We start from the raw sequence: 16,189 nt of genomic DNA, 5'->3' as shown, positions 1-16,189 counted from the left end.
TTTGTTACTTCCACCAGCTCTATCTGCCACCTCACACAATCATTTGTTACTTTCACCAGCTCAGTCTGCCACCTCTTTCACCAGATCAGTCTGCCACCTCACACCTGCCACCTCACTTTCATCAGCTCTATCTGCCACCTCACACAATCATTTGTTACTTTCATCAGCTCAGTCTGCCACCTCACACAATCATTTGTTACTTTCATCAGCTCTATCTGCCACCTCACACAATCATTTGTTACTTTCACCAGCTCAGTCTGCCACCTCACACAATCATTTGTTACTTTCATCAGCTCTATCTGCCACCTCACACAATCATTTGTTACTTCCACCAGCTCAGTCTGCCACCTCACACAATCATTTGTTACTTTCCCCAGCTCAGTCTGCCACCTCACGCAATCATTTGTTACTTTCCCCAGCTCTATCTGCCACCTGACACAATCATTTGTTACTTCCACCAGCTAAGTCTGACACCTCACACAATCATTTGTTACTTTCACCAGCTCAGTCTGCCACCTCACACAATCATTTGTTACTTTCATCAGCTCTATCTGCTACCTCACACAATCATTTGTTACTTCCACCAGCTCAGTCTGCCACCTCACACAATCATTTGTTACTTCCACCAGCTCAGTCTGCCACCTCACACAATCATTTGTTACTTCCACCAGCTAAGTCTGCCACCTCACACAATCATTTGTTACTTTCCCCAGCTCAGTCTGCCACCTCACACAATCATTTGTTACTTTCATCAGCTCTATCTGCCACCTCACACAATCATTTGTTACTTCCACCAGCTCAGTCTGCCACCTCACACAATCATTTGTTACTTCCACCAGCTCAGTCTGCCACCTCACACAATCATTTGTTTCTTTCATCAGTTCTATCTGCCACCTCACACAATCATTTGTTACTTCCACCAGCTCAGCCTGCCACCTCATACAATCATTTGTTACTTCCACCAGCTCAGTCTGCCACCTCAAACAATCATTTGTTACTTTCATCAGCTCTATCTGCCACCTCACACAATCATTTGTTACTTCCCCCAGCTCAGTCTGCCACCTCACACAATCATTTGTTACTTTCATCAGCTCAGTCTGCCACCTCACACAACCATTAGTTACTTTCACTAGCTCTATCTGCCACCTCACACAAACATTTGTTATTTTCACCAGCTCTATCTGTCACCTCACACAATCATTTGTTACTTTCACCAGCTCAGTCTGCCACCTCTTTCACTAGGTCAGTCTGCCACCTCACACAACCATTAGTTGCTTTCACCAGGTCAGTCTGCCACCTCACACAATCATTTGTTACTTTTATCTGCTCTATCTGCCACCTCACACAATCATTTGTTACGTCCACCAGCTCAGTCTGCCACCTCACACAACACTTGTTTCTTTCATCAGCTCTATCTGCCACCTCACACAATCATTTGTTACTTTCATCAGCTCTATCTGCCACCTCACACAATCATTTGTTACTTTCATCAGCTCAGTCTGCCACCTCACACAATCATTTGTTACTTTCATCAGCTCTATCTGCCACCTCACACAATCATTTGTTACTTCCATCAGCTCTATCTGCCACCTCACAGAATCATTTGTTACTTTCATCAGCTCTATCTGCCACCTCACACAATCATTTGTTACTTTTATCAGCTCTATCTGCCACCTCACACAATCATTTGTTACTTTCACCAGCTCAGTCTGCCACCTCACACAACCATTTGTTACTTTCATCAGCTCTATCTGCCACCTCACACAATCATTTGTTACTTCCACCAGCTCTATCTGCCACCTCACACAATCATTTGTTACTTTCCCAAGCTCAGTCTGCCACCTCACACAATCATTTGCTACTTCCACCAGCTCAGTCTGCCACCTCACACAATCATTTGTTACTTTCCCAAGCTCAGTCTGCCACCTCACACAATCATTTGCTACTTCCACCAGCTCAGTCTGCCACCTCACACAATCATTTGTTACTTTCCCCAGCTCAGTCTGCCACCTCGCACAATCATTTGTTACTTTCATCAGCTCTATCTGCCACCTCACACAATCATTTGTTACTTTCCCCAGTTCAGTCTGCCACCTCACACAATCATTTGTTACTTCCACCAGCTCAGTCTGCCACCTCACACAATCATTTGTTACTTCCACCAGCTCAGTCTGCCACCTCACACAATCATTTGTTACTTTCATCAGCTCTATCTGCCACCTGACACAATCATTTGTTACTTCCACCAGCTCAGTCTGCCACCTCACACAATCATTTGTTACTTCCACCAGCTCAGTCTGCCACCTCACACAATCATTTGTTACTTTCATCAGCTCTATCTGCCACCTCACACAATCATTTGTTACTTCCACCAGCTCAGCCTGCCACCTCATACAATCATTTGTTACTTCCACCAGCTCAGTCTGCCACCTCACACAATCATTTGTTACTTTCATCAGCTCTATCTGCCACCTGACACAATCACTTGTTACTTTCCCCAGCTCAGTCTGCCACCTCACACAATCATTTGTTACTTTCATCAGCTCAGTCTGCCACCTCACACAACCATTAGTTACTTTCACTAGCTCAGTCTGCCACCTCACACAAACATTTGTTGTTTTCACCAGCTCTATCTGCCACCTCACACAATCATTTGTTACTTTCACCAGCTCAGTCTGCCACCTCACACAATCATTTGTTACTTTCATCAGCTCTATCTGCCACCTCACACAATCATTTGTTACTTTCACCAGCTCAGTCTGCCACCTCTTTCACTAGGTCAGTCTGCCACCTCACACAACCATTAGTTGCTTTCACCAGGTCAGTCTGCCACCTCACACAATCATTTGTTACGTCCACCAGCTCTATCTGCCACCTCACACAATCATTTGTTACTTTCATCAGCTCTATCTGCCACCTCACACAATCATTTGTTACTTTCATCAGCTCTATCTGCCACCTCACACAATCATTTGTTACTTTCATCAGCTCAGTCTGCCACCTCACACAATCATTTGTTACTTCCACCAGCTCAGTCTGCCACCTCACACAATCATTTTTACTTTCATCAGCTCTATCTGCCACCTCACACAATCATTTGTTACTTCCACCAGCTCAGTCTGCCACCTCACACAATCATTTGTTTCTTTCATCAGCTGTATCTGCCACCTCACACAATCATTTGTTACTTCCACCAGCTCAGCCTGCCACCTCATACAATCATTTGTTACTTCCACCAGCTCAGTCTGCCACCTCACACAATCATTTGTTACTTTCATCAGCTCTATCTGCCACCTCACACAATCATTTGTTACTTTCCCCAGCTCAGTCTGCCACCTCACACAATCATTTGTTACTTTCATCAGCTCAGTCTGCCACCTCACACAACCATTAGTTACTTTCACTAGCTCAGTCTGCCACCTCACACAAACATTTGTTATTTTCACCAGCTCTATCTGCCACCTCACACAATCATTTGTTACTTTCACCAGCTCAGTCTGCCACCTCACACAATCATTTGTTACTTTCATCAGCTCTATATGCCACCTCACACAATCATTTGTTACTTTCACCAGCTCAGTCTGCCACCTCTTTCACTAGGTCAGTCTGCCACCTCACACAACCATTAGTTGCTTTCACCAGGTCAGTCTGCCACCTCACACAATCATTTGTTACTTTTATCTGCTCTATCTGCCACCTCACACAATCATTTGTTACGTCCACCAGCTCTATCTGCCACCTCACACAATCATTTGTTACTTTCATCAGCTCTATCTGCCACCTCACACAATCATTTGTTACTTCCACCAGCTCTATCTGCCACCTCACACAATCATTTGTTACTTTCACCAGCTCAGTCTGCCACCTCTTTCACCAGATCAGTCTGCCACCTCACACCTGCCACCTCACTTTCATCAGCTCTATCTGCCACCTCACACAATCATTTGTTACTTTCATCAGCTCAGTCTGCCACCTCACACAATCATTTGTTACTTTCATCAGCTCTATCTGCCACCTCACACAATCATTTGTTACTTTCACCAGCTCAGTCTGCCACCTCACACAATCATTTGTTACTTTCATCAGCTCTATCTGCCACCTCACACAATCATTTGTTACTTCCACCAGCTCAGTCTGCCACCTCACACAATCATTTGTTACTTTCCCCAGCTCAGTCTGCCACCTCACGCAATCATTTGTTACTTTCCCCAGCTCTATCTGCCACCTGACACAATCATTTGTTACTTCCACCAGCTAAGTCTGACACCTCACACAATCATTTGTTACTTTCACCAGGTCAGTCTGCCACCTCACACAATCATTTGTTACTTTCATCAGCTCTATCTGCTACCTCACACAATCATTTGTTACTTTCCCCAGCTCAGTCTGCCACCTCACACAATCATTTGTTACTTCCACCAGCTCAGTCTGCCACCTCACACAATCATTTGTTACTTCCACCAGCTAAGTCTGCCACCTCACACAATCATTTGTTACTTTCCCCAGCTCAGTCTGCCACCTCACACAATCATTTGTTACTTTCATCAGCTCTATCTGCCACCTCACACAATCATTTGTTACTTCCACCAGCTCAGTCTGCCACCTCACACAATCATTTGTTACTTCCACCAGCTCAGTCTGCCACCTCACACAATCATTTGTTTCTTTCATCAGTTCTATCTGCCACCTCACACAATCATTTGTTACTTCCACCAGCTCAGCCTGCCACCTCATACAATCATTTGTTACTTCCACCAGCTCAGTCTGCCACCTCAAAAAATCATTTGTTACTTTCATCAGCTCTATCTGCCACCTCACACAATCATTTGTTACTTCCCCCAGCTCAGTCTGCCACCTCATACAATCATTTGTTACTTTCATCAGCTCAGTCTGCCACCTCACACAACCATTAGTTACTTTCACTAGCTCTATCTGCCACCTCACACAAACATTTGTTATTTTCACCAGCTCTATCTGTCACCTCACACAATCATTTGTTACTTTCACCAGCTCAGTCTGCCACCTCTTTCACTAGGTCAGTCTGCCACCTCACACAACCATTAGTTGCTTTCACCAGGTCAGTCTGCCACCTCACACAATCATTTGTTACTTCTATCTGCTCTATCTGCCACCTCACACAATCATTTGTTACGTCCACCAGCTCAGTCTGCCACCTCACACAACATTTGTTTCTTTCATCAGCTCTATCTGCCACCTCACACAATCATTTGTTACTTTCATCAGCTCTATCTGCCACCTCACACAATCATTTGTTACTTTCATCAGCTCAGTCTGCCACCTCACACAATCATTTGTTACTTTCATCAGCTCTATCTGCCACCTCACACAATCATTTGTTACTTCCATCAGCTCTATCTGCCACCTCACAGAATCATTTGTTACTTTCATCAGCTCTATCTGCCACCTCACACAATCATTTGTTACTTTCATCAGCTCTATCTGCCACCTCACACAATCATTTGTTACTTTCACCAGCTCAGTCTGCCACCTCACACAACCATTTGTTACTTTCATCAGCTCCATCTGCCACCTCACACAATCATTTGTTACTTCCACCAGCTCTATCTGCCACCTCACACAATCATTTGTTACTTTCCCCAGCTCATTCTGCCACCTCACACAATCATTTGTTACTTTCATCAGCTCTATCTGCCACCTCACACAATCATTTGTTACTTTCCCAAGCTCAGTCTGCCACCTCACACAATCATTTGCTACTTCCACCAGCTCAGTCTGCCAGCTCACACAATCATTTGTTACTTTCATCAGCTCAGTCTGCCACCTCGCACAATCATTTGTTACTTTCCCCAGCTCTATCTGCCACCTCACACAATCATTTGTTACTTCCACCAGCTCAGTCTGCCACCTCACACAATCATTTGTTACTTCCACCAGCTCAGTCTGCCACCTCACACAATCATTTGTTACTTTCATCAGCTCTATCTGCCACCTGACACAATCATTTGTTACTTCCACCAGCTCAGTCTGCCACCTCACACAATCATTTGTTACTTCCACCAGCTCAGTCTGCCACCTCACACAATCATTTGTTACTTTCATCAGCTCTATCTGCCACCTCACACAATCATTTGTTACTTCCACCAGCTCAGCCTGCCACCTCATACAATCATTTGTTACTTCCACCAGCTCAGTCTGCCACCTCACACAATCATTTGTTACTTTCATCAGCTCTATCTGCCACCTGACACAATCACTTGTTACTTTCCCCAGCTCAGTCTGCCACCTCACACAATCATTTGTTACTTTCATCAGCTCAGTCTGCCACCTCACACAACCAATAGTTACTTTCACTAGCTCAGTCTGCCACCTCACACAAACATTTGTTGTTTTCACCAGCTCTATCTGCCACCTCACACAATCATTTGTTACTTTCACCAGCTCAGTCTGCCACCTCACACAATCATTTGTTACTTTCATCAGCTCTATCTGCCACCTCACACAATCATTTGTTACTTTCACCAGCTCAGTCTGCCACCTCTTTCACTAGGTCAGTCTGCCACCTCACACAACCATTAGTTGCTTTCACCAGGTCAGTCTGCCACCTCACACAATCATTTGTTACGTCCACCAGCTCTATCTGTCACCTCACACAATCATTTGTTACTTTCATCAGCTCTATCTGCCACCTCACACAATCATTTGTTACTTTCATCAGCTCTATCTGCCACCTCACACAATCATTTGTTACTTTCATCAGCTCAGTCTGCCACCTCACACAATCATTTGTTACTTCCACCAGCTCAGTCTGCCACCTCACACAATCATTTGTTACTTTCATCAGCTCTATCTGCCACCTCACACAATCATTTGTTACTTCCACCAGCTCAGTCTGCCACCTCACACAATCATTTGTTACTTCCACCAGCTCAGTCTGCCACCTCACACAATCATTTGTTTCTTTCATCAGCTGTATCTGCCACCTCACACAATCATTTGTTACTTCCACCAGCTCAGCCTGCCACCTCATACAATCATTTGTTACTTCCACCAGCTCAGTCTGCCACCTCACACAATCATTTGTTACTTTCATCAGCTCTATCTGCCACCTCACACAATCATTTGTTACTTTCCCCAGCTCAGTCTGCCACCTCACACAATCATTTGTTACTTTCATCAGCTCAGTCTGCCACCTCACACAACCATTAGTTACTTTCACTAGCTCAGTCTGCCACCTCACACAAACATTTGTTATTTTCACCAGCTCTATCTGCCACCTCACACAATCATTTGTTACTTTCACCAGCTCAGTCTGCCACCTCACACAATCATTTGTTACTTTCATCAGCTCTATCTGCCACCTCACACAATCATTTGTTACTTTCACCAGCTCAGTCTGCCACCTCTTTCACTAGGTCAGTCTGCCACCTCACACAACCATTAGTTGCTTTCACCAGGTCAGTCTGCAACCTCACACAATCATTTGTTACTTTTTATCTGCTGTATCTGCCACCTCACACAATCATTTGTTACGTCCACCAGCTCTATCTGCCACCTCACACAATCATTTGTTACTTTCATCAGCTCTATCTGCCACCTCACACAATCATTTGTTACTTTCATCAGCTCTATCTGCCACCTCACACAATCATTTGTTACTTTCATCAGCTCAGTCTGCCACCTCACACAATCATTTGTTACTTTCATCAGCTCTATCTGCCACCTCACACAATCATTTGTTACTTTCATCAGCTCTATCTGCCACCTCACACAATCATTTGTTACTTTCATCAGCTCTATATGCCACCTCACACAATCATTTGTTACTTTCACCAGCTCAGTCTGCCACCTCACACAACCATTTGTTACTTTCATCAGCTCCATCTGCCACCTCACACAATCATTTGTTACTTCCACCAGCTCTCTCTGCCACCTCACACAATCATTTGTTACTTTCCCCAGCTCAGTCTGCCACCTCACACAATCATTTGTTACTTTCATCAGCTCTATCTGCCACCTCACACAATCATTTGTTACTTTCCCAAGCTCAGTCTGCCACCTCACACAATCATTTGCTACTTCCACCAGCTCAGTCTGCCACCTCACACAATCATTTGTTACTTTCATCAGCTCAGTCTGCCACCTCGCACAATCATTTGTTACTTTCCCCAGCTCTATCTGCCACCTCACACAATCATTTGTTGCTTTCATCAGCTCTATCTGCCACCTCACACAATCATTTGTTACTTCCACCTGCTCAGCCTGCCACCTCACACAATCATTTGTTACTTCCACTAGCTCAGTCTGCCACCTCACACAATCATTTGTTACTTTCATCAGCTCTATCTGCCACCTCACACAATCATTTGTTACTTTCATCAGCTCTATCTGCCACCTCACACAATCATTTGCTACTTCCACCAGCTCAGTCTGCCACCTCACACAATCATTTGTTACTTTCATCAGCTCAGTCTGCCACCTCGCACAATCATTTGTTACTTTCCCCAGCTCTATCTGCCACCTCACACAATCATTTGTTACTTTCATCAGCTCTATCTGCCACCTCACACAATCATTTGTTACTTCCACCAGCTCAGTCTGCCACCTCACACAATCATTTGTTACTTCCACCAGCTCAGTCTGCCACCTCACACAATCATTTGTTACTTGCATCAGCTGTATCTGCCACCTCACACAATCATTTGTTACTTCCACCAGCTCAGTCTGCCACCTCACACAATCATTTGTTACTTTCCCCAGCTCAGTCTGCCACCTCACACAATCATTTGTTTCTTTCATCAGCTCTATCTGCCACCTCACACAATCATTTGTTACTTGCACCAGCTCAGCCTGCCACCTCATACAATCATTTGTTACTTCCACCAGCTCTATATGCCACCTCACACAATCATTTGTTGCTTTCATCAGCTCTATCTGCCACCTGACACAATCACTTGTTTCTTTCCCCAGGTCAGTCTGCCACCTCACACAATCATTTGTTACTTTCATCAGCTCAGTCTGCCACCTCACACAACCATTAGTTTCTTTCACTAGCTCTATCTGCCACCTCACACAATCATTTGTTACTTTCACCAGCTCAGTCTGCCACCTCTTTCACTAGGTCAGTCTGCCACCTCACACAACCATTAGTTGCTTTCACCAGGTCAGTCTGCCACCTCACACAATCATTTGTTATTTTTATCTGCTCTATCTGCCACCTCACACAATCATTTGTTACGTCCACCAGCTCTATCTGCCACCTCACACAATCATTTGTTACTTTCATCAGCTCTATCTGCCACCTCACACAATCATTTGTTACTTTCATCAGCTCTATCTGCCACCTCACACAATCATTTGTTACTTTCATCAGCTCAGTCTGCCACCTCACACAATCATTTGTTACTTCCACCAGCTCAGTCTGCCACCTCACACAATCATTTGTTACTTTCATCAGCTCTATCTGCCACCTCACACAATCATTTGTTACTTCCACCAGCTCAGTCTGCCACTTCACACAATCATTTGTTTCTTTCATCAGCTCTATCTGCCACCTCACACAATCATTTGTTACTTCCACCAGCTCAGCCTGCCACCTCATACAATCATTTGTTACTTCCACCAGCTCAGTCTGCCACCTCACACAATCATTTGTTACTTTCATCAGCTCTATCTGCCACCTCACACAATCATTTGTTACTTTCCCCAGCTCAGTCTGCCACCTCACACAATCATTTGTTACTTTCATCAGCTCAGTCTGCCACCTCACACAACCATTAGTTACTTTCACTAGCTCAGTCTGCCACCTCACACAAACATTTGTTTTTTTCACCAGCTCTATCTGCCACCTCACACAATCATTTGTTACTTTCACCAGCTCAGTCTGCCACCTCACACAATCATTTGTTACTTTCATCAGCTCTATCTGCCACCTCACACAATCATTTGTTACTTTCACCAGCTCAGTCTGCCACCTCTTTCACTAGGTCAGTCTGCCACCTCACACAACCATTAGTTGCTTTCACCAGGTCAGTCTGCCACCTCACACAATCATTTGTTATTTTTATCTGCTCTATCTGCCACCTCACACAATCATTTGTTACGTCCACCAGCTCTATCTGCCACCTCACACAATCATTTGTTACTTTCATCAGCTCAGTCTGCCACCTCACACAATCATTTGTTACTTTCCCCAGCTCAGTCTGCCACCTCACACAATCATTTGTTTCTTTCATCAGCTCTATCTGCCACCTCACACAATCATTTGTTACTTCCACCAGCTCAGCCTGGAACCTCATACAATCATTTGTTACTTCCACCAGCTCTATATGCCACCTCACACAATCATTTGTTGCTTTCATCAGCTCTATCTGCCACCTGACACAATCACTTGTTACTTTCCCCAGCTCAGTCTGCCACCTCACACAATCATTTGTTACTTTCATCAGCTCAGTCTGCCACCTCACACAAAAATTAGTTTCTTTCACTAGCTCAGTCTGCCACCTCACACAAACATTTGTTATTTTCACCAGCTCTATCTGCCACCTCACACAATCATTTGTTACTTTCACCAGCTCAGTCTGCCACCTCACACAATCATTTGTTACTTTCATCAGCTCTATCTGCCACCTCACACAATCATTTGTTACTTTCACCAGCTCAGTCTGCCACCTCTTTCACTAGGTCAGTCTGCCACCTCACACAACCATTAGTTGCTTTCACCAGGTCAGTCTGCCACCTCACACAATCATTTGTTATTTTTATCTGCTCTATCTGCCACCTCACACAATCATTTGTTACGTCCACCAGCTCAGTCTGCCACCTCACACAATCATTTGTTACTTTCATCAGCTCTATCTGCCACCTCACACAATCATTTGTTACTTTCATCAGCTCTATCTGCCACCTCACACAATCATTTGTTACTTTCATCAGCTCAGTCTGCCACCTCACACAATCATTTGTTACTTCCACCAGCTCAGTCTGCCACCTCACACAATCATTTGTTACTTTCATCAGCTCTATCTGCCACCTCACACAATCATTTGTTACTTCCACCAGCTCAGTCTGCCACCTCACACAATCATTTGTTTCTTTCATCAGCTCTATCTGCCACCTCACACAATCATTTGTTACTTCCACCAGCTCAGCCTGCCACCTCATACAATCATTTGTTACTTCCACCAGCTCAGTCTGCCACCTCACACAATCATTTGTTACTTTCATCAGCTCTATCTGCCACCTCACACAATCATTTGTTACTTTCCCCAGCTCAGTCTGCCACCTCACACAATCATTTGTTACTTTCATCAGCTCAGTCTGCCACCTCACACAACCATTAGTTACTTTCACTAGCTCAGTCTGCCACCTCACACAAACATTTGTTTTTTTCACCAGCTCTATCTGCCACCTCACACAATCATTTATTACTTTCACCAGCTCAGTCTGCCACCTCACACAATCATTTGTTACTTTCATCAGCTCTATCTGCCACCTCACACAATCATTTGTTACTTTCACCAGCTCAGTCTGCCACCTCTTTCACTAGGTCAGTCTGCCACCTCACACAACCATTAGTTGTTTTCACCAGGTCAGTCTGCCACCTCACACAATCATTTGTTATTTTTATCTGCTCTATCTGCCACCTCACACAATCATTTGTTACGTCCACCAGCTCTATCTGCCACCTCACACAATCATTTGTTACTTTCATCAGCTCAGTCTGCCACCTCACACAATCATTTGTTACTTTCATCAGCTCAGTCTGCCACCTCACACAATCATTTGTTACTTTCATCAGCTCAGTCTGCCACCTCACACAATCATTTGTTACTTTCATCAGCTCTATCTGCCACCTCACACAATCATTTGTTACTTTCATCAGCTCTATCTGCCACCTCACACAATCATTTGTTACTTTCATCAGCTCTATATGCCACCTCACACAATCATTTGTTACTTTCACCAGCTCAGTCTGCCACCTCACACAACCATTTGTTACTTTCATCAGCTCCATCTGCCACCTCACACAATCATTTGTTACTTCCACCAGCTCTCTCTGCCACCTCACACAATCATTTGTTACTTTCCCCAGCTCAGTCTGCCACCTCACACAATCATTTGTTACTTTCATCAGCTCTATCTGCCACCTCACACAATCATTTGTTACTTTCCCAAGCTCAGTCTGCCACCTCACACAATCATTTGCTACTTCCACCAGCTCAGTCTGCCACCTCACACAATCATTTGTTACTTTCATCAGCTCAGTCTGCCACCTCACACAATCATTTGTTACTTTCCCCAGCTCTATCTGCCACCTCACACAATCATTTGTTGCTTTCATCAGCTCTATCTGCCACCTCACACAATCATTTGTTACTTCCACCAGCTCAGTCTGCCACCTCACACAATCATTTGTTACTTCCACCAGCTCAGTCTGCCACCTCACACAATCATTTGTTACTTTCATCAGCTCTATCTGCCACCTCACACAATCATTTGTTACTTTCATCAGCTCTATCTGCCACCTCACACAATCATTTGTTACTTTCATCAGCTCTATCTGCCACCTCACACAATCATTTGTTACTTTCACCAGCTCAGTCTGCCACCTCACACAATCATTTGTTACTTTCATCAGCTCAGTCTGCCACCTCACACAACCATTAGTTACTTTTACTAGCTCAGTCTGCCACCTCACACAAACATTTGTTTTTTTCACCAGCTCTATCTGCCACCTCACACAATCATTTGTTACTTTCACCAGCTCAGTCTGCCACCTCACACAATCATTTGTTACTTTCATCAGCTCTATCTGCCACCTCACACAATCATTTGTTACTTTCACCAGCTCAGTCTGCCACCTCTTTCACTAGGTCAGTCTGCCACCTCACACAACCATTAGTTGCTTTCACCAGGTCAGTCTGCCACCTCACACAATCATTTGTTATTTTTATCTGCTCTATCTGCCACCTCACACAATCATTTGTTACGTCCACCAGCTCTATCTGCCACCTCACACAATCATTTGTTACTTTCATCAGCTCAGTCTGCCACCTCACACAATCATTTGTTACTTTCATCAGCTCAGTCTGCCACCTCACACAATCATTTGTTACTTTCATCAGCTCAGTCTGCCACCTCACACAATCATTTGTTACTTTCATCAGCTCTATCTGCCACCTCACACAATCATTTGTTACTTTCATCAGCTCTATCTGCCACCTCACACAATCATTTGTTACTTTCATCAGCTCTATATGCCACCTCACACAATCATTTGTTACTTTCACCAGCTCAGTCTGCCACCTCACACAACCATTTGTTACTTTCATCAGCTCCATCTGCCACCTCACACAATCATTTGTTACTTCCACCAGCTCTCTCTGCCACCTCACACAATCATTTGTTACTTTCCCCAGCTCAGTCTGCCACCTCACACAATCATTTGTTACTTTCATCAGCTCTATCTGCCACCTCACACAATCATTTGTTACTTTCCCAAGCTCAGTCTGCCACCTCACACAATCATTTGCTACTTCCACCAGCTCAGTCTGCCACCTCACACAATCATTTGTTACTTTCATCAGCTCAGTCTGCCACCTCGCACAATCATTTGTTACTTTCCCCAGCTCTATCTGCCACCTCACACAATCATTTGTTACTTTCATCAGCTCAGTCTGCCACCTCACACAATCATTTGTTACTTTCATCAGCTCTATCTGCCACCTCACACAATCATTTGTTACTTTCATCAGCTCTATCTGCCACCTCACACAATCATTTGTTACTTTCATCAGCTCTATATGCCACCTCACACAATCATTTGTTACTTTCACCAGCTCAGTCTGCCACCTCACACAACCATTTGTTACTTTCATCAGCTCCATCTGCCACCTCACACAATCATTTGTTACTTCCACCAGCTCTCTCTGCCACCTCACACAATCATTTGTTACTTTCCCCAGCTCAGTCTGCCACCTCACACAATCATTTGTTACTTTCATCAGCTCTATCTGCCACCTCACACAATCATTTGTTACTTTCCCAAGCTCAGTCTGCCACCTCACACAATCATTTGCTACTTCCACCAGCTCAGTCTGCCACCTCACACAATCATTTGTTACTTTCATCAGCTCAGTCTGCCACCTCGCACAATCATTTGTTACTTTCCCCAGCTCTATCTGCCACCTCACACAATCATTTGTTGCTTTCATCAGCTCTATCTGCCACCTCACACAATCATTTGTTACTTCCACCAGCTCAGTCTGCCACCTCACACAATCATTTGTTACTTCCACCAGCTCAGTCTGCCACCTCACACAATCATTTGTTACTTTCATCAGCTCTATCTGCCACCTCACACAATCATTTGTTACTTTCATCAGCTCTATCTGCCACCTCACACAATCATTTGTTACTTTCATCAGCTCTATCTGCCACCTCACACAATCATTTGTTACTTTCACCAGCTCAGTCTGCCACCTCACACAACCATTTGTTACTTTCATCAGCTCCATCTGCCACCTCACACAATCATTTGTTACTTCCACCAGCTCTATCTGCCACCTCACACAATCATTTGTTACTTTCCCCAGCTCAGTCTGCCACCTGACACAATCATTTGTTACTTTCATCAGCTCTATCTGCCACCTCACACAATCATTTGTTACTTTCCCAAGCTCAGTCTGCCACCTCACACAATCATTTGCTACTTCCATCAGCTCAGTCTGCCACCTCACACAATCATTTGTTACTTTCATCAGCTCAGTCTGCCACCTCGCACAATCATTTGTTACTTTCACCAGCTCTACCTGCCACCTCACACAATCATTTGTTGCTTTCATCAGCTCTATCTGCCACCTCACACAATCATTTGTTGCTTCCACCAGCTCAGCCTGCCACCTCACACAATCATTTGTTACTTCCACCAGCTCAGTCTGCCACCTCACACAATCATTTGTTACTTCCACCAGCTCAGTCTGCCACCTCACACAATCATTTGTTACTTCCACCAGCTAAGTCTGCCACCTCACACAATCATTTGTTGCTTTCCCCAGCTCAGTCTGCCACCTCACACAATCATTTGTTACTTTCATCAGCTCTATCTGCCACCTCACACAATCATTTGTTACTTTCCCAAGCTCAGGCTGCCACCTCACACAATCATTTGTTACTTTCATCAGCTCTATCTGCCACCTCACACAATCATTTGTTACTTCCACCAGCTCAGTCTGCCACCTCACACAATCATTTGTTACTTCCACCAGCTCTATCTGCCACCTCACACAATCATTTGTTACTTTCCCCAGCTCAGTCTGCCACCTCACACAATCATTTGTTACTTTCATCAGCTCTATCTGCCACCTCACACAATCATTTGTTACTTTCCCAAGCTCAGTCTGCCACCTCACACAATCATTTGTTACTTTCATCAGCTCTATCTGCCACCTCACACAATCATTTGTTACTTTCCCCAGCTCTACCTGCCACCTCACACAATCATTTGTTGCTTTCATCAGCTCTATCTGCCACCTCACACAATCATTTGTTGCTTCCACCAGCTCAGCCTGCCACCTCACACAATCATTTGTTACTTCCACCAGCTCAGTCTGCCACCTCACACAATCATTTGTTACTTTCATCAGCTCTATCTGCCACCTCACACAATCATTTGTTACTTTCATCAGCTCTATCTGCCACCTCACACAATCATTTGTTACTTTCATCAGCTCAGTCTGCCACCTCACACAATCATTTGTTACTTTCCCCTGCTCAGTCTGCCACCTCACACAATCATTTGTTGCTTTCACCAGGTCAGTCTGCCACCTCACACAATCATTTGTTACTTTCCCCAGCTCAGTCTGCCACCTCACACAATCATTTGTTACTTTCATCAGCTCTATCTGCCACCTCACACAATCATTTGTTACTTTCATCAGCTCTATCTGCCACCTCACACAATCATTTGCTACTTTCACACACTATATCTGCCACCTCACACAACCATTTGTTACTTTCCCCAGCTCAGTCTGCCACCTCACACAATCATTTGTTACTTTCATCAGCTCTATCTGCCACCTCACACAATCATTTGTTTCTTTCATCAGCTCTATCTGACACCTCACACAATCATTTGTTACTTTCATCAGCTCAGTCTGCCACCTCACACAATCATTTGTTACTTTCATCAGCTCTATCTGCCACCTCA

At 44.4% G+C, this 16,189-nt stretch overlaps 1 protein-coding gene across 1 annotated transcript in view; it reads right to left on the bottom strand.

The window, feature by feature from the left end:
• The window catches only part of LOC137288121 (multidrug resistance-associated protein 1-like), a 52,736-nt gene that overhangs the window by 29,155 nt on the left and 7,392 nt on the right, over nucleotides 1–16,189 (bottom strand). The window lies entirely within an intron of this gene.

This window comes from Haliotis asinina, chromosome 6 (assembly GCF_037392515.1).
Source record: "Haliotis asinina isolate JCU_RB_2024 chromosome 6, JCU_Hal_asi_v2, whole genome shotgun sequence".
NCBI classification, from domain to species: Eukaryota; Metazoa; Mollusca; class Gastropoda; order Lepetellida; family Haliotidae; genus Haliotis; species Haliotis asinina.
Note: the sequence above shows the minus strand (reverse complement) of the source record. Positions and strands in the feature narration are given on the sequence as shown.